This window comes from Polypterus senegalus, chromosome 3 (assembly GCF_016835505.1).
Source record: "Polypterus senegalus isolate Bchr_013 chromosome 3, ASM1683550v1, whole genome shotgun sequence".
NCBI lineage: Eukaryota > Metazoa > Chordata > Cladistia > Polypteriformes > Polypteridae > Polypterus > Polypterus senegalus.
The window spans coordinates 254,042,017-254,065,783 of NC_053156.1; the positions used below are offsets into that span (position 1 = coordinate 254,042,017).

Sequence of the window (23,767 nt, forward strand, 5' to 3'; positions counted from 1 at the left end):
AGAGCAATGAAAAGTCTACGTGAGTCACAGGTGCATCTGGACTGTTCAAAGACTCGAGTGACAAGTTGGAGGTGGGCACATGAGCAGGCAGTGTATACTGAACGAGAAGCCAGCAGACTAGCATGACGGAGGGAGCGGAGTGGATGTCCTTCTCCTCTCCTCCCGTTCCACCCTGAGCGCCGAACGGACGATTGTGTGTTGGTTCGTTCCGTGCATTGGTTAAAACCCAATGAAGGAAGCAGTCTCTAAAAACCAATAAGCCCTGTGCCTCTGTTTCATTACCGTCTCACCTGCTTCACCAATGCAGGCCCCGCAACAGGCGATCCAGGCAATTGGGCAGCCAACCGGGTAACCAAAGTCTTTGGGTTCAGGGTGGAGTATGGTTACAAAGCTGAAACTTAAAGGAATTGACGGAAGGGCACCACCAGGTGTGGAGCCTTTCCCTTCATTTGACTCAACACAGGAAACCTCACCCGGCCCGGACGCGCACAGGATTGACAGATTGATAGTTCTTTCTCGATTCTGTGGGTGGTGGTGCATGGCAGTTCTTAGTTGGTGGAGCGATTTGGCTGGTTATTTCCAGCGAACGAGACTCCCGCCTGCTAAATAGTTACACGACCCAACAGCGGTCGGCGTCCGAATTCTTAGAGGGACAAGTGGCTTTCAGCCATGTGAGATTGAGCATTAACAGGTCTGTGATGCACTTGTATGTCCGGTACTGCAAGCGCGATACACTAAATGGATCAACGTGTGTCTACCCGGCGTGGGTAAGCCGTTGAACCCCATTCGTGGCTTCCAATTGTTCCCCACGAACAAGAAATTCCCAGTACGTGCGGGTCATACGCTCGTACTGATTACGTCCCTGCCCTTTGTAAAGCCCCCCCATGGTCAGGTGACTTGGTAGATTAAATATATAAAAAAAGCAGCCAGAACCGCAAAGAACAATGAAAAATCAACGTGGAAAACGACTGAGGCGGTATTTGGAAAATTAACAGTCAACGTGACTCACAGGTGCGTGTGGACTGTACACAGACGAAAGCGACTCAGGTAGGGAGTTAGGGGCGGGCACATAAGCGGGCAGTGCGTACTGAACGAGCGCCGTTCAACCCCGTCCTTCGCTTTGGAAGAAGAAAGCGTGACGACACTCCTCCGGTTTTTAGTCACGGACAATTGTATGTTGGTTCGTAGCGTGCACTGTTGCAATGTTACTTTTCTTGGTGGTTTATTAAATTACGTTTTTTTCAAATGTTTATTTTTTTCCTCTGTGCTTAAAAATCATTTAAAAAGCGGCCTGATTATGCGGCGTATGCTACGCCGCGAGTTGGCTAGTATAAAATATTACACATACCTGGGAATAACCATCTCGTGTTTTACATATCTAACCTTATGTGATTACTTCTGAGTTTTTGTTCTTTTGTTAAGTTACATATTTACAATGAAATGATTAGCAAGATACTTACATAGAAAGAATACATACATACAAGGCTACATTAAGTAAACTAGTTTTTCTTTTCATTTACATAAAACTGACAATATTTGTTGCAAGTTCATTTGTATTTGTTCCCTTTATACAATGATTTGCTAACTGGCACTAGGCCTGTCATAATTATTACATAATTGCATAATTGTGATCATTTGAGCTCACTACGACTGGTTACAGTTATTTCCATTCATCTGTATCACTATGTCCATGTCATTTTCCACCGTGTAATGTTTGACTGGCACTCATTTAATAACATCCAGTGTTGGGAGAACATTACTTTTAAAAATAACTTGGTTACATTACTTGTTACTTAGAAAAAATGTAACAAAATGTTACTTAGATACTTATTATAAAATATAATGCATTTTAAACAGTATGTCATTTTTGTGTTACTGTTTCTTCTTTTGTGCGAACAATTGCAAATTTCACCGGCCAGCATTTGTTATTAAGTCCTAAAACCAAGAACCTTCATGAAACTGAGCAGAAACACAGCTACATTTGATCATTTTCTTGTGTTTTATAAATATTACACAGAATGCTGCTGCGATGATCACTGGCTTCTTCTGACTCTAAATTGGGCAGATTATATTCACCCCTCGGCACATGCAGGATAACATTTATAAATATTACGTTTGTTTAATAATTTTTTGTAGAGGAGAGTTGTTTTGGACATGTGCAGAGTTTATTGGGAAACGGATACTAAGGATAGAGCTGCCAGGCAGGAGGAAAAGAGGAAGGCCTAAGAGAGGGTTTATGGATGTGGTGAGAGAGGACATGCAGGTGATGGGTGTGACAGAGCAAGATGTAGATGACAGGAAGATATGGACAAAGATGATCCGTTGTGGTAAACCCTAACGGGAGCAGTCAAAAGAAGAAGACGACGACTTTTGTTTAATAATTTTTGACTTTATGTATCCACACTAGTCACAAGCGCTTCGTAGTAAATATGACGCCAGACATAGTGACACGTCATGGCACATATGTTCGGTTTTCCAAAGTGGTAAATTTTGAAGAGAGGCTGATTGTGTGGTGTCAGAATGATGAACAAAGGGCTGAATATGATGCAGCAGATCATCAAAGTACAAGATAGATATGCAAAAATATATGAAATGCAATTTTTATTTACACGCTCCAATGTTCAATGCCAATAATTGATTCTCCTTCTTCATAAGGTGTATGAGTTTTGTTAAACTATTTTTAGGCAGATTCTACAAATGTGACATTAAATGAACAAAAAAGACAATTAAATCATTAATCATTGTTATTTGTATAACAATTACTCATACAACTAAAATGTCATGATCGTGACTGCCCTAACTGCATTGCATTCTGAGTTGCCTTCTCTGGCCATATTTTTGATGTTATTGGTTAGAACTCAACTGCGGGTCTTGTAATACTGAAGAAACTGTTCACACTAGTACAGGATTTTTAACTTCACTAACTTAAACTCAGGATAAAAACTTTACCCCTTTTGAAAAAAAAAAAAAACATGTTTAGCTTGTGTGATTTTTTTTTCTAAAATATGAGTTCAAATGAATGTTCATATATGTGTAGAGTGCCGTACTTTCAAATGCCTTAATAACTAAGCTACATTGTCAACAAAAATCATTGTTAGGCAAAAATTGCCCTTGTGTGATTTTTTTAAATGCATACAAAAAAGTACCTTGCATAGGGCAAATATTTTTTAAACCATGTTCTTGCTTTTGGATTAGGTTGTGACACGAAAAGGTGTGCTAAACATGGAATGATGGATGCATTTTAAAACTGTGACATATATGTAACTAATTAAACACCAACTAAAACTGTAATACAATGACACACATATCAGGAATATCAACTAACCTATTCAGTCTATAGATCTTCACTCATATTAGTTTCAAATAACACTTCATATGAAACAGATTTACCTGTTATACAAGAATGAAAAGCAGATGTTGACTGATGGTGGATGCTGTGCATTCTTGCTCAGTCATCTGCATTTTTTTTAAAAGAAGTTAATGTGATCAGTCCAAACATCTGTCATCAGAACTACTGAACAGTATATGGCCTCAAGCATTTTCTGTCAACTGAAGCAATGAATTAAACATGTTAAACAAACACCTTAAATTAAGGCTACAAAAATGTGTTTTTAAATCTCACAGGTAAAGAATCTAGTACACAAACCAAAAAAGTTACAAGCCAAAATGTGTACTTCAACCAGGCTTTTGTAAGGCTAGGATTTTAGTTTGAAATATATACTACCATTCAAAAGTTTTAGAACACTGTATCGCTAGTTTTAAATTGACATTTAAACAATTTTAAGTCCAGAAATAATCTGAAATGGTACAGAGGTGAGCTGTAAACTACCAAAGGTTAAAAAAGATTTTGTAATTTTCAAAGATTTACAAAAAGGCCTTTTACAGAGATCAAGTAATGGGTTAACAACTTACAGCTCTTCTGTAGCAATGGAAGGTAATTAACCCTTACACTGACACATACTAGGGGGTTAATGCACCCCTGGACAGCAAATACTTTTTTAGTAAATGTCACAATTCACAAAGAAAATGTGAGATTTTAATGTAACACATTATTTTCATGCAAAGACCATCACAATTGCTGCAACATTGATCATTTAACACACTGCCAATGAACTGTAAAAACTATTAAAAAAACGACTGCAACAACCTATTATTATATGTACAAGGTGCAACTGACACCATTGATGAAATTCAGTAAATCACCAAGCCAACTGCGCTTGAACTGGCTGCATACAAGCACACAGAGATAAGCAGCGCTGATGCTTGCAGGCTAGTCTAGTGCAGCGGCTGAATCCCAGGGACAGTGGTGCTGCAGTTCTGCCGGGGCTGGCAGTGGTCATGAGCTGGGTGCTTAATGAATATACGGCACTGACTGATCAGCTCCGGCGTGCTGGCAAATTGCTCTGTAAAGCGACTATAGCCGGTTAAAGCATTCAATGTATATACGTCACCGAACATACTCAGCTCCGGCATGCTGGAAAATTGCACTGGGAAACAACTTTAGCTGGTTGCAGAGTTCAATGAATGTATAGTGCATCCAGAAAGTATTCACAGCGCATCACTTTTTCCACATTTTGTTATGTTACAGCCTTATTCCAAAATGGATTAAATAAATTTTTTTCCTCAGAATTCTACACACAACACCCCATAATGACAATGTGAACAAAGTTTACGTGAGGATTTTGCAAATTAATAACACTAGAATTACCAGAGCCTACGAAAAAACTCGTAAATCCGTCCCACCTTAAATCGCTTAAAACCGTTCTCACCTCTCCACCAGCGTCTTTTATTAATTTAAAAGTGCTGATAAAAGAAAAGCTGCAAGTAGCCAGCTATTCCATCCCCCCACCGACTCAGAACGTGCACAAACTTCTCCCAGCTCATGCCTTGATTGATTTTCTGGGAGTGAAGTGGAGTTTTAGAGTAGAAATAATAGATCGTTGTTTGGAACACACGCATTTCATGTCTGTTCCGTTTCTACAGTAATCTGTGTAAACACATTGTTAAAACAGAAACGTTTTTTATATTCTAGTAGTAGATGATAAAATGTAGGCATAAACTATATAATGTATGAAGCCTGAAGTCCAAATATCAAAAGAAATATTTTCACAGGAGGTACAAATCTAACACAACAATTGCGCTTTTATTCAAAAATATAACTGCAGAAACAAAAAGCCGCCTTAACATGCGAATTTGACAGTAGATTATTACGACTTCCTCCATGGCGCAATTGACTCAGCTGCCGACTGGGAATCAAAAGGTCGCGAGTTCGATATTGCACCACTCCGTTTTGAGAAGTAAACTGCTCTTAGTCTTCCTATTTTGGAATAAAAACATACATTTGATTTCAGTCTTTAACAGCTAGTGTAATTTATGATACTTGTAAAGGTTAGCTTTTTTTTTTTTTTTTAGTCAGTTTTATTATCTCGGCCGCGTTCACAAGCCCAAATACACCCCACCCCCGCATCTGATACTGCTGTTTTCACATAGACGCGCTGTAACAGAGGTAAACTCAGCTCCCTTCTACATCGGAGCAAGAATGCACATACCATTGCTTGCATACTGAAGTGTCAGCAGGCACTTTTCGTGGCATTACACACAGTTTTGAGCATGCCCTCTGCACACTACTTGTGACTTTAGGCTTTAGGAAGTAAGTAAATAAATAAAGGTAAATTGTGTCATAAAATGAATTCTTCAAAACATCACATATATTTGTCTCTTTCTTTTTTTAAAATGTGCGTTGATCATCGCCAGCATGTTGTAGCATACGGCATCTGGCTACCTGCATGTTCTTGTGTGCACTGAATAAGAGACAAATATACAGTCTGACTGAGAGAATCAGACTGAAAAAAAGCAAACATTTAGAAATGCCATTATTTTACAGCTGATCGGACGCTGTTTGTTTTCAAATAATATTGCATTTGTGCGATGATATTTTCACATATATTGTATCTTTCTTTCAGGTGTGTAATAGAAACCACAGCATAGAGAGAAATGCAATATTATTTGAAAACGAACAGCGTTAATTATTTGGCACGGACATGCTCAAAAAATACATTTGTAATGCCACAAAAAGTGCATGCAGACATGTCCGTGCCAAATAAATAACATTCAACGTTTTGAAGGAATCATTTTATGACAAGATTTACCTTTATTTATTTACTTACTTCCTAAAGCCTAAAGTCACAAGTAGTGTGCAGAGGACATGCACTCCACATCACTCCCAGAAAATCAATCAAGGCATGAGCTGGGAGGAGATAATAAAACTGACAAAAAAAAAAAAAACAAAAAAAAAAAAACTAACCTTTACAAGTATCATAAATTACACTGGCTGTTACAGACTGAAATCAAATGTATGTTTTTATTCTAAAATAGTAAGACTAAGAGCAGTTTACTTCTCAAAACGGAGAGGTGCAGGATCGAACACGCGACCTTTTGATTCCTAGTCGGACGCTGACGCCACGGAGGAAGTCATAATAAGCAATTGTCAAAGTCGTATGTTAAGGCGGCTTTTTGTTTCTGCAGTTATATTTTTGAATAAAAGTGCAATTGTTGTGTTAGATTTGTACCTTCTGTGAAAATATTTCTTTTGATATTTGGACTTCAGGCTTCATACATTATATAGTTTATGCCTACATTTTATCATCTACTACTAGAATATAAAAAACGTTTCTGTTTTAACAACGTGTTTACACAGATTACTGTAGAAACGGAACAGACATGAAATGCGTGTGTTCCAAACAACGATCTATTATTTCCACTCTAAAACTCCACTTCACTCCCAGAAATCCAATCAAGGCATGATCTGGTAGAAGTTTGTGCACGTTCTAAGTCAGTGGGGGATGGAATAGCCGGCTGCTTTGCAGCCTGATTTTTATCAGCACATTTAGATGACAAAAGACGCTGGTGGAGAGCTGTGAACGATTTTAAGAAGGTGGGATGGATTTACGAGTTTTTTCGTAGGCTCTGGTAATTCTAGTGTTAAAAATAAAAAAACTGAGAAATCACATGTGTACTTTGTCGATGCACCTTTGGCAGCAATTACAGCCTCAAGTCTTTTTGAATATGATGCCACAAGCTTGGCACACCTATCCTTGGCCCGTTTCGCCCATTCCTCTATGCAGCACCTCTCAAGCTCCATCAGGTTGGATGGGAAGAGTCGGTGCACAGCCATTTTAAGATCTCTCCAGAGATGTTCAATCGGATTCAAGTCTGGGCTCTGGCTTGGCCACTCAAGGACATTCACAGAGTTGTCCTGAAGCCACTCCTTTGATATCTTGGCTGTGTGCTTAGGGTCGTTGTCCTGCTAAAAGATGAACCATCACCCCAGTCTGAGGTCAAGAGCGCTCTGGAGCAGGTTTTCATCCAGGATGTGTCTGTACATTGCTGCTGTCATCTTTCCCTTTATCCTGACTAGTCTCCCAGTTCCTGCCACTGAAAAACATCCCCACAGCGTGATGCTGCCACCACCATGCTTCACTGTAGGGATGGTATTGGCCTGGTGATGAGCGGTGCCTGGTTTTCTCCAAACGTGACGCCTGGCATTCACACCAAAGAGTTCAATCTTTGTCTCATTAGACCAGAGAATTTTGATTTTCATTGTCTGAGAGTCCTTCAGGTGCCTTTTGGCAAACTCAAGGCGGGATGCCATGTGGCTTTTACTAAGGAGTGGCTTCAGTCTGGCCACTCTACCATATAGACATGATTGGTGGATTACTGCAGAGATGGTTGTCCTTTCCCTGATTGGTGTATTACTGGAGAGATGGTTGTCATTTCTGGAAGGTTCTCCACTCTCCACAGAGGACCTCTGGAGCTCTGACAGAGTGACCATCAGGATCTTGGTCACCTCCCTGACTAAGGCTCTTCTTCCCCAATCGCTCAGTTTAGATGGCCGGCCAGCTCTAGGAAGAGTCCTGGTGTTTTTGAACTTCTTCCACTTACGGATGATGGAGGCCACAGTGCTCATTGGGACCGTCAAAACAGCAGAAATTTTCTGTAACCTTCCCCAGATTTGTGCCTCGAGACAATCCTGTCTCGGAAGTCTACAGACAAATCCTTTAACTTCATGCTTGGTTTGTGCTCTGACATGAACTGTCAACTGTGGGACCTTATATACACAGGTGTGTGCCTTTCCAAATCATGTCCAATCAACTGAATTTACCACAGGTGGACTCCAATTAAGCTGCAGAAACACCTCAAGGATGATCAGGGGAAACAGGATGCACCTGAGCTCAATTTTGAGCTTCATGGCAAAGGCTGTGAATACTTATGTACACGTGCTTTCTCAATTTTTTTATTTTTAATAAATTTGCAAAAATCTCAAGTAAACTTTTTTCACGTTGTTACTATGGGGTGTTGTGTGTAGAATTCTGAGGGAAAAAATGAATTTAATCCATTTTGGAATAAGGCTGTAACATAACAAAATGTGGAAAAAGTGATGCGCTGTGAATACTTTCCGGATGCACTGTATGTTGGCGAATATACAAGGCTCCGGTGTGTTTCCAAATTGCACTGGAAACCGACTTTACCCGGTTGCAGTGTATACTTGCCTCCGGCGTGCTGGCAAATTTCATGCATTGGGAACAGTTTAAGGGTTAAGCCTTAGACGCTGATGCATTCAATTCCTGCAGGTATCACAACTTTTGTTGATTACTTACAAACTATTTGTCTGTATAGAAGCAGTGCTGGAACAAATTATGTTCCTACACCTTCTGAAGCAGTATCTGGGCAATGCTGCACTGTAATATTCTTTTCATAAAAGTATACAAAAAGACAATTAACAAAGGAAGACTGAAAAAAAAAACAAGTTAACCCTTAAAGGTATTGGTCTTTCCCTTAGAGAAATTGAAAAGAAATCTGTCAGTAGGAAAGTTTCCCACACCAAAAAATGAAATTGGAGAAAACTCTGACAGGAACAGGTCTGGCGGACCCAAAGCCACAACAGAATCAGAAGACAAACAGTTTGCATCAGATGCCTTACAAAACAACAGCTTCAAGTAGAGCTTAACAACTGTGCAGTTTTCACATCTCCGATTGTTTATTTTTTCTATGCTTTAATTTCATAGCACATTGAGTTTAGCAGTAGTTCCTTGCCAAGGAAAGCCTGTGTCACTCAACCAGTCAAAAATGCAGATTAAGGTCTCATTTTCACAGTGACACTTCGACCACCATCCTGTGAGGTGCCTATCACAGACACAGTTGACTCTCAGAAACTTGTTGGTAGTGTAGTTTAGTACTATATGTTAATGGTGCAAATTATCATGAAAAAGTTAGAACATATGATATCCCAGCTAAGACGTAACTACTGAAAATGTCTCATGAATGCTTTATGAAAAACAGAGACATCATTGTTTTGAGGTTGGCAAAGGGTGATCCTCATTTATAACATGTAGATAATATGGTATGTTATAAGAGAATCACACTCCAAAGCCTCCTATTACTAGAATTACCAGAGCCTACGAAAAAACTCGTAGGTCCGTCCCACCTTAAATCGCTTCTCACCCCTTCGTCAGCATCTTTTGCCCTTTAAATGTGTGGATAAGCAGCAAATAGCAAGCAGCTTAATATCACATCGCCCAACTTCACACTGTTTTCTCAGCTCAAGTCTGTTTACCTGCAAGTTAGTTGCTTAAGGTTGTATAGAGTAAGAAGTCAAGCAAAATGACACCTTTTATAAATACTATATCATTATTTGGAACACTTGCATTTCATGTGTGTTCCGTGTCTACAACGCTCTATGTAAAAACATCGTTAAAACAGAAAAATTTTTCATGTTTTAGTAATAATTGACAAAATGTAGACATGAAGTGTATAACGTGTGAAGCCTGAATTCCAAATTTTAAAGAAACACTTTCACAAAAGGTACAAATAGAACAAATGTGCTTCTGTTCAAGAATATAACTGCAAAAAACAACCCGCGTTAGGGTGCGACATTGACACGCATTTAAACGAATGCTTCGGTGGTGCAACGGTATCAGTTGTTCACTGGTAATCTAAACCTCATGGGTTCGATCCCGGACGAGTCCGTTTTGAGAAGTGAGCTGCATGTATTCTTACTATTTTAGAATAAAAACATACATTTGATTCCAGTCTGTAAAAGCCGGTGTAATTTATGATACTTGTAAAGGTTAGCTTTTTTTTTTTTATTCAGTTTTATTCTCTCAGCCGCGATCACAACCACAGTGTCAGACAGGGTAGGATCGTGAACATGACTGAGAGAATGGAACTGAACAAAAAAAAAAAAAAAAACTAACCTTTACAAGTATCATAAATTACACCGGCTGTTACAGACTGGAATCAAATGTATGTTTTTATTCCAAAATTGTAAGAATACGTGTAGCTCACTTCTCAAAACGGAGTTGTCCGGGATCAAATCCGTGAAGTTTAGATTACCAATCAACAGCTGATACCGTTGTGCCACCGAAGCGCTCATAGCAAATGCGTGTCAATGTAGCACCCTAACGCGGGCTGTTTTTCTACAGTTATAGTCTTGAATAGAAGTGCACTAGTTCTGTTATATTTGTACCTTTTGTGAAAGTGTTTCTTTGATATTTGGACTTCAGGCTTCACTTCTTATACACATGTCGCAAATGTAAGGAGGACGGTCCTTGAGTGTGTGTGGGAACTGTTAACATTTGAATCTGATGATTGTATACAGTATAGCGCGGAACTAACCTGTCTGTACTATTCTGTCCTCTGCATCTCCTGGAGTTGAAAAGAGATACCAACATGCAGCAACATGTGGGCACTGGCCAAGATCGGAAAAAAAACCCTAAAAAAAACGCAGTCACGTCATGACTACAACCACATGAAGGTATGCAAATAAATATAATGTTGCATTAGTGTAACAACGTTTTCCGAAATGTACAATACAGGTCATAAAATGAATTATTCCAAATGTCATATATATCTGAGTCTTTCTTTTTTTGTGAGAGCAGCTTTGACAACATGGATCAGAAGGTGCATACTAATTCAGTGTAAGCAGGAAGACTCAAGGATAAAACTGAATAAAAACAATTCACATGCACAGTCATTCTCAGTCACGCACAACACTCACACCCATGTGCACAGATTTCCCAGTGTCGTTAGTGCAAAAGATCTGACACGGTTTTCAAATAAAGAGGGGGTATAAAAAAACAAGTTTATAATTACCACGTCTTTATCTGAAAAAGGCGTCACATAGGGGTGGGTGTGTGGAAGCCTGAACGTGAGAGAATAAAACTGAGAAAAAAAAAAAAAAATCGACAAGTACTATAAATTTGCAGACACAAATCAAATGTAGGTTTTTATTTAATGATGTAAACAATAAGAGTAGCTCACTACTCAAAATGGTAAATTTGGGAAGCAGCTGATATCGAAACTGCGACCTCTTGATTGAAAGGCAACAGTTCTTAGCATAGTACCACTTAAGCTGTCATGTCAACCACCTACCGTAACCTGCTTTCTTTATTCTTCGGTTAAATTCTTGAATAAAAGTGTACTTGTTTGGTTATACTTGTACCTTTTGTGAATGTGTTTATTTCATATTTGTATTTTAGGTTTCACAAATTATACATTTCATGTCTACATTTTGTCAATCATTAGTAATACATGAAAAACGCTTCTTTGTTAACAACATTTTTACAGAGATTGTTGATTACACTGAACACACATGAAATGTATGTATTCTAAATGACGATGTACTTTTTTACACAATAAAGCTCCAGCACTTCACTCAAAGGTAAACACTGAGCACTGAGAAACTTCTTTGCAAATTGAACTGCGGGGTGGATGGGGGTTTTGGAATAGCCGGCTACTTGTCTTAATCGGCACATTTACAGGACAAAAGAAGCTGAGGGAGAGGTGCGAATGGATTTAAGGTGGGCCGGATTTTCGAGTTTTCTCGTAGGCTCTGGTAATTCTAGTGTTAAAAGTCTGTGTCAGGGTACTGCACAGAGATTCCATCCAATAGTTGTCCCACAGACTATTAATTAACTATTAACAATCTGTATTCTATCCTAGCTATGGAACAGTGAACATATTCTTTGTCCTGGCATTTGACAGGAAATTGTAGTAGGCCAAACTAATCTATATTTGCTTTGTGTATTTTAAGGTTCTACATGAGTATGTAGCGGATAGAAGTGACTGTGAAATTGACCAGTTAATCTGTGTAACAGTAGCAGTTTTGTGGATAATGTACAGGAATGTGTTGTTAAAACAAGATGTATGTTCTCTAACAAAGTTATATTTTACCAGATTCCATAGATACAAGTGGCATTCCTGTGCAGGCTAAGGACTTGGCAATACAGAAGGCCTTTGCAGAAAAAGCAGTATTTCTCCATTAGAACATCAGAACCAGAGGTGGGTAGTAACGAGTTACATTTACTCCGTTACATTTACTTGAGTAACTTTTTAAAAAAAATTGTACTTCTAAGAGTAGTTTTACTGCACCATACTTTCACTTGAGTACATTTGTGAAGAAGAAACACTACTCTTACTCAGCTACATTGGGCAACACTTGAATCGTTACCTTTTTTCCATCAGATACAGTACGGTATATTTTTGCCACCGAGAATCCACCAGTCGATCTACTGCATGACTGTTTCACCAATCAGGCATAGCAACAATAATCACAAGATTCCATTTCACCAATCAGACATACCATCAATAATCACATGGCTTTATTTCACAAATCAGACATAGCCATGCAGTCACATGACCACACACAAACTGTCACATCCCAGCGGCACAAATTCCTCACAGACAGCGGACAGGGAAAGAAAGAATACTATACATGAAAAATGAGAGCCAACTCCTGCTGAAGCATAACTATCACTTCACTGAGTGAAGAACAAGCACGTTTTAACCAAACATGTACAGACACAGACAGTCAAGGTAAAGTGAGACTTCTTGTACATGCACATGCTGCCTTGTTCTAATGTTATTTTCTATCAGCTATGCTATCTGGAGGGCAAGTGAATATGCAGTATTATACTGTCAGTGTACAGCAGGGATGCCCACACTGTTTTCGGCTTGCAAGCTATCTTTAAAATGAACAGGGCGAAATGATCTGCCTACATTACATAAATAAATTGTGTATATATATATATATACTAGCAAAATACCAGCGCTTCGCAGCGGAGAAGTAGTGTGTTAAAGAAGCAATGAAAAAGTAAAGGAAACATTTTGAAAATAACGTAACATGATTGTCAATGTAATTGTTTTGTCACTGTTGTGAGTGATAAGTGTTGCTGTCATAAATATATATATATATATATATATATAATATATATATATATATATATATTTACACACACACATAAACATATATATATACACACAAATATATATATATACATACACACACACATATATAAACATATATATACATACATATCTACATATATACACACATACACACACAGCTATTTCGTATCAGTGCAATACGCTGCTAGTTAAAATGGATAACTCCCGCTCTTACGTGCAAGTCTGTGTGGATATTATGAACTATCGTATTTGTTCAAGTTATATTTAAATTTTAAATAGAAGGAATTTTTATTTAGTCGACAGAAATATCTTTGGTAGGAATGATAAAAACAGACAGGAATATTATTTGTGAATAAATCAACTCAAACCTTAAACAACTTATAATATTTTGCTCTCCATAAAAATATATCCTGTCAAAATTATACAAATTCAAATATGAACATGCTGCATAACAAAACCTGGAAATATAAATAAAATGTGTTCCTTTCAGCAATAACAAATCAAATCATTCAGTTGTCTTTGCTCATATGTCATTTTAGAGCTGGACGCCTGGCATCTTTTTTTGGCAACAAGTTCGTTTCTGTTTGGTGTGAGGTTCTGTGTTGTGGAGATTCTCAGGATGGATTGCAGGTGCTCATCAGTGAGGCGACTCCTGTGTGCTGTTTTGTTAGTCGTCATCACTGAGAAGAGCTTCTCACACAGATATGTGCTACCAAACATGCACAAGGTTCGAGCCGCATGTAGACGGACGTTTTTTGTTCTTCAAAGTCACCAAAGCGCCGTGTAAACTCAGTGCGCTCAGTTTATCAGCAAAGTGTGTATTTGGGAACACCGTAGTGACGACTTGGTTCAACATTACTTGGCAACAGGGAAAGTGAGGCAAGTTGCACTGGTGCATTTGTGTCTCCCATAAAAGCAGCTTCACTTGAAATCAACTTTGTGATTGTGCACGGGTAAAAACGTCCGCTGAAGTGTCAGATTCTTATTTAATTCTTCTGCTTTCTGTATCTTCTGCATTGCATTCAGGTTACCCTGATGTTTTGTCTCATAGTGCCGTCTTAGATTAAATTCTGTAATTACAGCCACATTAGCTCCACAAATGAGACACACGGGTTCAGTAAACATATACTCAGCCTCCCATCGGTTTTTAAAGGCTCTATTTTCAGAATCAACTTTTCTCTTCAGCATCGTGTGAGCTAGCTTCACAATAACTTGCAGCATCATAAGCTAGACTTGATTAGCGCGTAAGTGTTGGCAAGGCAGCTGAAGCGCTGCATTATGGGATCTGTAGTTTATTGTGTTACCAGCGCTTCATATACCGGGCCATTAATAACAATAATACAGTATATAAAATGATCTCGCGCGGATATAATTACGCCGGGCGGATGTGGCCCGACCCTTGAGTTTGACACATATGGACTAAATAGAACTTGAAAAGATATATTTTTTCAAATGTGATCGCGCAATTCAGATAGAGTTGGCGCACTACAGCCTGCATGCCTCAATAAGTCATCCTCCCTCGCTCTTACTTTTTACCGTTCATCTAATGAATACACTGAGTATGGCTTTACCAAAACAATCATTGATGGCGAATAAAGTATCCATTATTCGAGTATGTAGATCGGGATATATATATATATACATATATATATACCAGCGTATCATAGCAGAGAAGTAGTGTGTTAAAAAGCTAGAAAAGAAAAGGGAACATTTTAAAAATAACGTAACATGACTGTCAATATACAGTATTTGTTTTGTGAGTGTTACTGAGTGTTGCTGTCATCAAGGATTTGATTATCATTATTTCTTTCAATCAGGTTCGTATTTGTAGGATGTGTTGTGTTCAAGTTACATTCCGTGTTTGTCAATCGTTGTAAAGATGACAGGTTTCATTCATCGATTCGTTTCTTACTGCATCAATAAACAGCTCGTCTTCTTCTTTATCTGAGACCTGACACACTGCATGCACGGGTTTTTTACACTGTCTTCCTTTAGCGGGACATTGACTTTTCCACGTGTGCTTTGTTTCCGCAGTAGCTGGATTTATGAATATGCTTTGTATCAGGCGCTTCATATTTTTGCTGCCTTTTCAATTGTGTAATTCGGTTTTGTTCAGGCTCTTTGGAACTGTTGCTTTTTCTGTGCACTCGTCAGTTCCGTGAGCCGCTCGGTGTACATGCATCGAAGGTTCCCAGCTGTGCTGGTGCCATCTCGTGCTATGTCCATGGCTGTATTTAATGTTACCTTAGTCCTGGCACTTAAAACTTTCTCTCGCAGTTTCGCTGAGTTTGTGTCAAACACCACCCTGACCATCTCATCTTCCTCTCCATAAGCACAGTCCTTCACCCGTGAATATTTACCCGTGGCAGTTTGCTATTGGATTGCCGCTGACGGACGGCCTTATATGGGCAGGCACTAAATTACAAGCGCCAGCGCAGCCTGTCTATGAACTTAATTTAAAGTGTAGGTTTACATGTGCTTTGTTTCCAAGTAGCAGAACTCATGAATATGGTTGTATATGTCACTTTCGCTTCGCTTCTTATTGTTTCGCTGCCTTCTAAATTATATAATGCATGTTTTCTTCAGCGCTTTTTGAGGTCTTCCTGGTTTTCTATGTACTGCGTGATTACGTGGGAGGCGTGATGATGTCACACGAAACTCCGCACCCACGGTGTTGAAGCTCATCTCCATTACAGTAAATGGAGAAAACTGCTTCCAGTTATGACCATTACGCATAGAATTTCGATATAAAACCTGCCCAACTTTTGTAAGGAAGCTGTAAGGAATGAACCTGCCAAATTTCAGCCTTCCACCCACGGGAAGTTGGAGAATTAGTGATGAGTGAGTGAGTGAGTGAGTGAGTGAGGGCTTTGCCTTTTATTAGTATATATATATATATATATATATATATATATATATATATATATATATATACTGAGTATACTTTATACATAAAATATATGTTGTCGTACCCTGCATAACTGAATAACCCTTATGGCACAATAACAATTCAATACATTTCTGTATTTGGATTTAATAATCTTCATGTGGGAAAAGGCTGACTCGCATAAATAAGTAGAGCCAGATAATGCAGTCAAGCAGGTAGCGCATTTCCTCATGTTTGGGTACTTTTTCTCTGTGAGTAAGTTCCAAAACTGTCCATGAACCCCATACTCAGCTGAATGTCATCCTGTAGTGTCAAAATCTCATCCTCCACTGTAGAGGAGTTTTAGGTGAAACAGTGTTGCAATTTTTGATGCGGGTGAATCGCCCTCAACATCCTCCTTAAATGGATAGCACTTAAATGTAGCGATTAGCTCAAGTAAAGCTGAGTCTTGAAACTGTCTGTCGAAGTCTGATAATTTTCAATCTGCTCTGTGTAGCTTATGCTGTAAAGTTGCGCACACGCCTTCCATTGCATCTCCAGCTCTGACGCGAGGTTTTGGATGTTCCCCAAATCATGGCGCTACAACTTTGAGGACAGATGTATTTTTCGTTTGAAAGCATTAATTGAGCTGATTATATGATTATATGATTATATTGACCATGGGTTTCACTTTTCCTTGCAGCTGTAAATTAAGCTCATTCAACATGTTGGTCAGATCGGAAAAAAATGCCAAGTCTAGCGGCCATTGATCGTTATTAAGTTGCTTGTATTCTGCATGTTTAATGACAAGGAGAAACTCCTTTTTCTCCGGCCAGGGGTCTTCAAATCTCAGGAGGAATTTCTCCCTAGCCATCTGCCTCAACGAAGGCCTCTTTTATCATCTCTCCATCTTGGAAGGACTTCTTATGCTTAATGATCGAGTGACTCACCCGGAACGATGCTTCGGTGTGTCTGCCTTTGCTTTTGAATTCAGCCAAGTAAAAAATGACGGCTGTCCGATTAATTGCAATTTTAGCTTTCTCTTTCTCAGATTGCTTTTCGGAAGTCAGTTTCATAGTTTTTATGAACAATTCAAAAGTGCCTTTCCACATTTTCCTTCTTTGGAATAGCAATGACAGATTGACAGATCAGACAAACGCACTTTGATTGTGACATTGTGAGAGAAAAAAATCCAGCCCATAAACAACAAATTTTGTTTTAAATCCCTTCTTTAGTAGATATAAATTGGAAGGCTAACTAGATCACTTAGATAGCTGGACTTTTGCAGTAGCTCACGCATTTGATCGTGCGGGTGGGATGACCAGTGTGTTAGAAGAAAAGAGATCTCAGACTGGTCGCCCTGTATGTCAATCAAGTGGCAAATGCCATAGGGAGGATATATGATAGACTAACATTTTTTGGATGACTACTTTTTACTTCTACTTGAGTAATATTATTTTAAAGTAACACTACTCTTACTTGAGTGCAATTTTTGGCTACTCTACCTACCTCTGATCAGAACAATCTAAACTAGAATGAGAACAAGCCATTCAGCCCAATAAAGCTCACTAATCCTATCCAATTAATTCTTCTAAAAAAACATCAAGTCTAGTTTTGAAAGTCCCTAAAGTCCTACTGCCTACCACACTACTTGGTAGCTTGTTCCAATTGTATCTGGTTCTCTGTGTAAAGAAAAACTTCCTAATGTTATTGAGAACCCTTAACCTTAACAAGTTTTCAATTTTGTCCATGTGTTCTTGATGACCTCATTTTAAAATAAAAGTCTCAATCCACTGTACTAATTCCCTTCATAGCTTTAAGCACTTCAAGCATGTCACCTCATAATCTTCTTTTACTTAAGCTGAAAAGGCTCAGCTCTTTTAATCCTTCTTCCTAATTCATCCCTTTTTGCCCTTAAATTACAGCCTAGTCACTCTTCTCTGGACCTTTTCTAGCAATGATATGTCCTTTCTGTAGCCTGGGAGACCAAAACTGCACACAGTACTCCAGATGAGGCCTCACCAGTACATTATAAAGAATGAGCATAACCTCCTTGTACGTGTACTGCACACTTCATGCTTTATAACCAAACATTCTGTTTGCCTTCCTAATGGATTCTAAACACTGTCTGGAAGTTGACAGCATAGAGTCCACTATGACTCCTAAATTCCTCTCATAAGATATCCTCTCGATTTTCAGACCTCCCGTGTTTTCAAACCTAACATTTTTACTTCCTATGTCCTGGTGATTTGTTTGATTTCAGCCTATTTAATCTGAGCAGTACTTCTCAATCACTCAGAACCTCCTTAGTAGTCCCATTTGCCGCTGGGAGGTTATCCATTCCCTCACTTATGAAGACGTCAGGAAAAATGCACATTTAGAGCATCTGCTAATTCGCTGTCTATATCTTTTTATTTTATTTTTTTTATTTTTATACTGTATTGAGGATTTGTTCTGTTCTGTGTATTGTACTGAATTTTATTGACCCCCTTCTTTTTAACACCCACTGCATGCCCAACCTACCAGGAAAGGGGTCTCTCTTTGAACTGCCTTTCCCAAAGTTTCTTCCAATTTTTCCCTACAAGGGTTTTTTTTGGGAGTTTTTTCTTGTCTTCTCAAAGAGTCAAGGCTGGGGGGCTGTCAAGAGGCAGGGCCTGTTAAAGCCCATTGCGGCACTTCTTGTGTGACTTTGGGCTATACAAAAAATAAATTGTATTGTATTGTATCGTATCTTTTAATTCCACTTTACCAAACCTGATGCACTTCATCACCTCCTTGACAGTTCTTTTTCTACTAAAATACTGAAAGAATCTCAGGGTCATCTTTTGCCTTATCTGCTATATTCGTCTCCAACTGTCTTTTAGCCTCATTTATATACTTCTTAATAGTTGCCCTCGTGTTTTCATACATCTCACGATTCACTTTGGAGTCATTAGTCATCTACGCCTTATACAGCCGTTTTTTTTTTCCATTGCTAGTTCTTTTTTTTTTAACTCTTTATTAACCCACTTCCGAGTTTTTTTTTTTATTTACTATTAATTCCAAATTAAGGTATGTACCTGTCCTGCATTACATGAAAAAACATTTTTAAACATGTTCCACTGCTCCTTGACTGTCTCCATACTTAAAAGCTTATCCCTGTCTAACCTCCCAAAATTTGTCACTTCTACTTAAAATTTTCCCTACCAAAGTTAAATTTAACAATTTTAGTCTTTGCATCCATACTATTACAAAACACTGAGATTTGTTTTATATTATGGTCACTTGACCCTAGTGGTTCAAAAACCTCTACAACCTCAGTTCTATCCTGAATATTACAAAATACTAAATCTAGACAGGCTTCACCCTGCATTGTTGCTTTGAAGTACTATGTCAAAAAACAGTCACTGAATACTTCTAAAAGCTTCTGTTCTTGTGCTCCGCCATTGTTGTAATGTGAAATTTTGCAAACAAGTTGATAAATATTTTGTATGTCTTTATTTATAACTTAGGCAAATATTAGTGTTGCATTAGTAAGAAGCATTCATGATTACTCCCCAATGAGTCTCTTTGAATTTTACAACAGGGTTGGGGGAAGTGCCTCAAACAAGTTTGGCTAAATTTTCTCTGCTAAAGTTTCTCAGTCAACCCCTACAGGAAAGCCAGGCTGCCCAACTCCCAAGCTTTACCATAACACATGGTTTGGAGGGCAGATATGAAAGTGTTATATTCCCCCATTGGTCTGAAGTATGGCTGTTTGGAACTGGCTTGTATCAGAAGCCTTTAAGTACTATGACATCCTATTGGCTCTAGGGGTTGGACAGAAAAACCTATAAATTTGCTCACTTTACCTCACTCTCTCTCTCTCTGACCAAACTGATGAAAGACCATCTCACACACCATGAAATGAGAAGGACAACACAATGAAGAGCACAGCTCAGCAGCCATATTGAGATAGGCATGTGGCCCTGTTCTGGAGAAAGCTGACCAAAAATTATGCCTTAACTCTGGGGTCCTCAATCACGGACCTGGAGGGCCGCAGTGGCTGCAGGTTTTCATTCTAACCCTTTTCTTAATGAGTGACCTGTTTTTGCTGCTAATTAACTTCTTTTGAACTAATTTTAACTGACTTGTTCTTGAAGACTCAGACCCATTTAATTGTTTATTTTTCCTTAATTAGCAGCCAAACAATAATGAGATAAAAAATTAGCCAAAACAGCTGGTGTCCATCATACAATATTAGAAAATAAAGAAAGATGAAGGTCTCAGGAATTTTGATCTACTCAGGTCCTCAAAACATTTTAACAGTGCTCTTAGAAAGAGAAAATCAACAATTTCGGAAATGCCTGCTATTACACCACGAGAGCAGCAACAAGCCACAAGATTAAAGAACGGGTTTAAATAACAACAAGACTTGGCAGTTCATTAAACAGCTGGTTGTACTGGCATTGGCTGGAGTTTGAAGCCCTGACTTAGTTTGTCTTCTGTTGGCTTACTCACCTCACATGTTTGGGTACCATTTAAGGAAAAAAATGAAACAATTCAGAGGAACGATGAAGAAATTCAGGGGCACAAATCTTAAACAAGCAATTCAATTAAAATGAATTCACAAGATGTTAATTAGCAGCACGAACAGGGCACTTGTTAAAATAAAAAAAGTGTTAGAAAGAAAACCTGTAGCCACAGTGGTCCTCTAGGACTGGGACTGGCAACCCCTGGTCTATAACACACTCCTAAAATAAGGTCTCTTTCCCTAATACTTTCCAGGCAAAGCCACATGTCCTCACTAAGATGTGACTCGTCACTTAACTGAAGAGAACTTGTGTTTAAATTCTGTTTATCATAAAGAGCAACCCCACCCCATTTTCTGTTCTGTCTCTCCTTCCTAAAAATTGTGTATTCCTCTGTGTTATACTCATCCCCATCTTTGTTATTTAGCCAGGTTTCCGTTATTGCTATAATATCATAATTATGCTCTGCTACATACAACTCCAACTCACTTGCCTTGCTTTTGGTATTTCTAGCATTAAGGGAAACTGTTTTAATGTGTTACTCCTTTTACATTTAAACATTGGGTTAGAATTTATATTACTAAAAATTTTTTTTTTTTTTTTTTTACGATTGCTTGTTCATCCATGTATAGTCCTAAACCTTACCTGCCCTAAACTTCCTGCCCCTTCATTCCGTAGTTTAAACAATCCCCGAATAACCTAGTCACATACCTCCCCAATGTATTGGTACCCCTCTAGTTCAGATGTAACCCCAATTATCACTACATTTCTTTTTCTCTCTTTTATATGAATAACTGGAACTTTTCTGTTCACCATAAATTATGGGCATTTACCATTTTATCCCAAAAGATGAGAAAGAGCATAGTGCTTCATGTATTTGTTAGATCAGTATCTAGTTTCCATCTCAATGAATGTAAATTGTAATTTGTATATTTTCCCATTCTTAGCTTTGCTGTAGCATATCTAGAGGGAAGTGAAATCTTACAAAAGGCGTTTTTTCTACTATGTCAATGCTGACTACAAAAACCAAAGCCTGAAATAGAAAACATAAAAACAATAGTGTATTTTGTTTAAAATTATGAAAAATCTCAGACCGAAATATGGAGATTAATAATAATATGAATCAGCTGACAAATAGCATTTTAAAAAATCCCAGTGTTATGTAACAGCATCCACAGAACCAAAACTGTGTTATTTTATTTGAATATTTAAAAAAATAACACATATTCAAATATAAATATGACATCCTTAACAGGTAAATAATCAAAGCAGATCAAAACATTTGCACAAAATATTTGAAGCTAAGTAATCAAAGATTGGTTACTACATCAAGTTACATTGTTAATTATCAATTTCTTTATGCAACAGTTTTATTAAGTAGTTGATTAAGTATGCTCAGTACCTTCATATTGATTCAATAATAATTATAGCAGTTGTGGTCACTAGAGGATGCTACTGAGTCAAACTCACATTTTTGCCTGTGAGGCAAAATAAGTAAAATGAAAAATCTATTCCTTTACACAATCATTTTTTTGGATGGGTAACTAATTAGGTCCAGTAATTTTATATTCATTAGATACTACATACATTGTATGTGCTAGCTTATTACTGATTGGTGTGCATTATTCACATTGCATTTTGCCTCAGCATTTGTATTTATGCAGAGCAAGATCTGTTCAGCAAATATGTTACACATGTAAGTGCACTGAAGTGAGCGTCAACATTGAAAAATTCATTTGCATTAATTCAACTTGGCTGCTGCCGGAAATTGGCACATTTCATAACATTTCAGTCAGCAGTAAGTAGTAGTAACACTGCAACAAGAAATTCTGAAACAAACAATAGTAAAAGCACCTTCACTAGTCCGGGTCCACAACCCCAGCCCTTGGTGATTCTTTGGAATCAGCGGACACCTCTGCAATATATGACTTCAGAATCTGCACACTTGATGCGTGGTAGGGGTTTGAAAAGTATTATATTAGACCAAAGCTAGTTATTTTTTTTGTCTGAAAATGCATTCATTTTTATGTACTGCACCTGACACGAACTGAAAAGTAAAAGTGTAAAATAGATCACAAGTATTATTCTCATCTGTACTTCCTATTGCTGCATCACTGATTGATTATTTCTATTATTTTATGTATTATGTTTGTATGAAACATTTAAGGAACACATGTTTTTCTATAAAAATGTTTATGTATGTCTATAGGGCTGACACATCAATAAGAAGTGTTAGTTTGGAATAGTTAATATATTTGCCAAACATCCTTATGATAAGATGTCTGTGGCGAAGTGCAGTTTTAAATAAATAATCACGTCCCAGAGTGTGCAGGCTCCAATTGGGTGTGGGGGTGTGTGTGTGTGTGCATGCCAGCGCTAACACTGAAGTTGATTAAGGTGCTTGGCTGATTGCACACTCACAATCAAATGCGATTGGATCAGTCAGGTCCTTTTTCACACCTCAGAATAGGTGGCGGATCACACCTGCACCCAATCAGGTAGTATAAAGGGAGCCTGCACAGCAAGGGACAGAAACCACAGATGAAGGAAATCAGATAAAGAAACAGAACACGTAAGAGAGCAGAATAAAGTGCCAGCGAGTCAGTCAACAAGTGAGTGAAAGGCAAAGAGGTCATTAGCCCCACAGATAAACAAAGGATCGGCACTCTGGGGCAGATCATCCCTGCTGACGTTTTCAGAAAATAAGGTTCGATTGTGGTGGAGTCCTCTTCAGGGAACTGAAACATGCCAGGGGAGCGACAAGGAAGACGGGAGGACAACCAACCGCAAGCGTTCTGGTGACACCAATGGAGGTTGGTGAAGAGGATTGCAGCTCTGGACTCTCCGCCAGCTGAGTGATTTCATAACTATCAACGGTTCCTGTTTCAATAGGCTCCTGGAAGCAACCAAGGATCATGTAGCTGACCAGGACTGTCACATTCCCCTATAATTAGTCCATCCATCCATCCATGTTGCAACTCGTTTAATACACAGGGTCCAACACTAAACACAGGGTTAGTCCATTAATTTAAAATCAATATATTTTCTTCAACAAGTTGTTAATATTGTACTGAACAACATCAATCATAACACGTAAAACCAACCAGCAGGAACTATTTTAACTATCAAATTTAAAATCACAGGTAAAACAGCTCTCTCCTCTCTT

The 23,767-nt window shown here is 38.4% G+C and overlaps 1 protein-coding gene across 1 annotated transcript in view; it reads right to left on the bottom strand.

The window, feature by feature from the left end:
* Window positions 1-23,767, bottom strand: part of nbas (NBAS subunit of NRZ tethering complex) — a 418,366-nt gene that overhangs the window by 188,510 nt on the left and 206,089 nt on the right. The gene's annotated exons all lie outside the window — the stretch shown is intronic.